At 39.7% G+C, this 2,500-nt stretch overlaps 1 protein-coding gene across 1 annotated transcript in view; it reads right to left on the bottom strand.

Annotated features, from left to right (window-relative positions):
- The window catches only part of alx1 (ALX homeobox 1), a 5,092-nt gene that overhangs the window by 795 nt on the left and 1,797 nt on the right, over positions 1-2,500 (bottom strand). The window lies entirely within an intron of this gene.

Raw genomic sequence — 2,500 nt, 5'->3', positions numbered from 1 at the left:
GACTGAAAGCTCAGGAAAAAGCTGGTAAGTGATTTAATTGAATTATTCTGTCTCAACAGAACAGACGCAGTTTAAAGGAGCGTTTAAAAAACACAAGAAAAGTTACGTTTAGAAACGATGAGCTGCTCCTTTACGACGCAATGCTGCGATCAATGTTGAAATAACATTATTGATTATTATTAATTTATTACATGATTAGTTTTGAGTCTTTGACGGTGTTTTGTGTCTTTTTACTGTGTTTTGTGTGTCTTTGACGGTGTTTTGTGTGTTTGATGTAGTTTTTAGTCTTAGTTTTGAGTCTTTGACGGTGTTTTGTGTCTCTTTGACGGTGTTTTGTGTGTTTTTGACTTTGCTTTGTGTCTTTGATGTAGTTTTGTGTCTTTTTTTGTGTCTTTTTGACGTTGTTTTGTGTCTTTTTGATGTTGTTTTGTTTGTCTTTGACATAGTTTTTAGTCTCTTCGACGTAGTTTTGTGTCTTTGACGTGTAGACACACACACAGCCATTAAAGATGATTCTGGTGCTGAAAAGTGGGCGTAAACGTTCTGACCTGCAGACGTCACGAGAACATTTATAACATATTTGCTCTCGTTTATCTGGACCCTCAGGAAGGTTTTTGGTTTTTATTTTATTTATTATTATTTATTTTATCATTCGACCACATTGACAGTTCTGTCCCTCCGTACGTACAAACACACACATTCACCGTATTTAACTGACGTTACGGAGGAAAAAGCACCTTTAAAAATCTGGATTTTAGAGGCGATGAGAAAGACAAGAGCACCTAAAATATGAAATATTATTCACCTCCATTGTTATCAAGATGGAGACAAAACACAAGATGGACGAAAAGAAACAAAACTGCGTCCATAAAACACCAGAAGTGAGTCATTTCAAGGTCAAGTGACTCTTTTTAAAGGTCACATGTCAAATAATGAATTAATGCACATGAACGTTTATATTCTAGTTTTATTAAAGTCATAAAAGTGTCACGCAGCATCTTTTTAAATATGTTTTAGGAGCAAAGAGGACAGAGAGGAGAGACGCAGAGAACACCGAGATCTGAAGGATCAGCAGCAATTCTGCATTTTGTGTATTTATAAATACACAAATAATCAAAATAACTGCTTCAAAATACTTCCACAAGTTTCAGCGTCTTAAAAAACAACAACTCTAAACTGAACTCAGCGGTTTCTGCTCATGACAGAGAACGTTTACACGTAACAGAGCGACAGGAAACCTGAACAAACCCTTTGAAGAGCTGACGGTTAAATAAACTTCTGCAGCGCCGACAACAAGAAAAGAAAAGAAAACACAACAAGCGACCGGCCCAACAAAAAAAACCCCAAACAAACCAAACGAAGTGAAAACACAAGAACGCAGCGACCACCGTCCAGTGAGGAACAGCGCCGCCGGCCGCAGGACGACTGGGGACAGAGATCTGGATCAGCTGCAGGGGAGTCTATCAGGAACATGTGCAGGGAGGAAGAGGAGGAGGAGGAGGAGGAGGAAGAGGAAGAGGAGGAGGAGGAGGTCCAGCAGGTCTGTGACCTCCGGTTTGTGCGTTCATCTACAAGAGAAGCAACGTATTCGCTTTCTACGCAGATTTAACGCACATTTCCTCGCACCTCGTCCCTCCAACACGAGCCGTGAAGTCGAGGAAGCTCGCAGGCGATCAGAGGATCTTATCTGAGGAGGGGATTGATAGATGAGGGGGGGGTGATGATGAGGAGGGGGGGGGGGGGGGGTGATGATGAGGAGGGGGGGGGGGGGGGGTGATGATGAGGAGGGGGGAGGGGGGTGATGATGAGGAGGAGGGAGGGGGGGGGGTGATCCATTTGTTGTGGCTGAAGGAAGACGAGGATTCGAGGAGGAGGAGGAGCTGCGTTCTTCCTCCTCGAGACGCTGAAGCCAGTTCAGCTTCCATGAGGATGATTCATGTTTTTATTACGAGTTTTCCTGATTTTGTTGAGTTTAAAATATGTAAATGAGGTGTTATCTTGTGAAATGCTCTGAGGATGTAAAGCAAAGTTCAGATATTTAGGTTTTTTTTTGTTTAACATTTTAGAGTCAAAGGTTTTTTTTAACAGACTTAATTTAGACGATTTCTTTGTATCACAGAAAATACTGTGAATATAAATACAAAATACTCGTTTGTTGTTGATGTTTTTAGGAGTTAAATGTTGTTAAATCAGGATGTGAATAGAAGTGTAAAGGTTGGATTTAAGAGCTGAGAAAAACCATCAAATTTAGAGGAAAAAAAGCATTTCATTTTAATTTTTTTTAATTATTTTGAAGACTTTTCAGGTGAATAAAGTAAAAAAAAAAAAATAGATATCACCATAAAACTTCACCAGGTGATTACTGACATGAAGATAATTATGTTTTGTTTAGTGTTCTGGATTTGTTTGCTTGAATAAGCACGTGATGCATAATTTAATGCTCCTTTAGGGTGAAAACAGACGCACAAACACAAAGTAAAGCGTTGCTTTCTCTCTTCTT

The sequence above is a fragment of the Clinocottus analis genome, unplaced genomic scaffold, assembly GCF_023055335.1.
Source record: "Clinocottus analis isolate CAN_PGR_092001 unplaced genomic scaffold, fCliAna1.0.p SCAF_6, whole genome shotgun sequence".
Lineage (NCBI taxonomy): Eukaryota > Metazoa > Chordata > Actinopteri > Perciformes > Cottidae > Clinocottus > Clinocottus analis.
The sequence above is the reverse complement of the archived record's forward strand: the minus strand, read 5'-3'. Positions and strand labels throughout refer to the sequence as shown.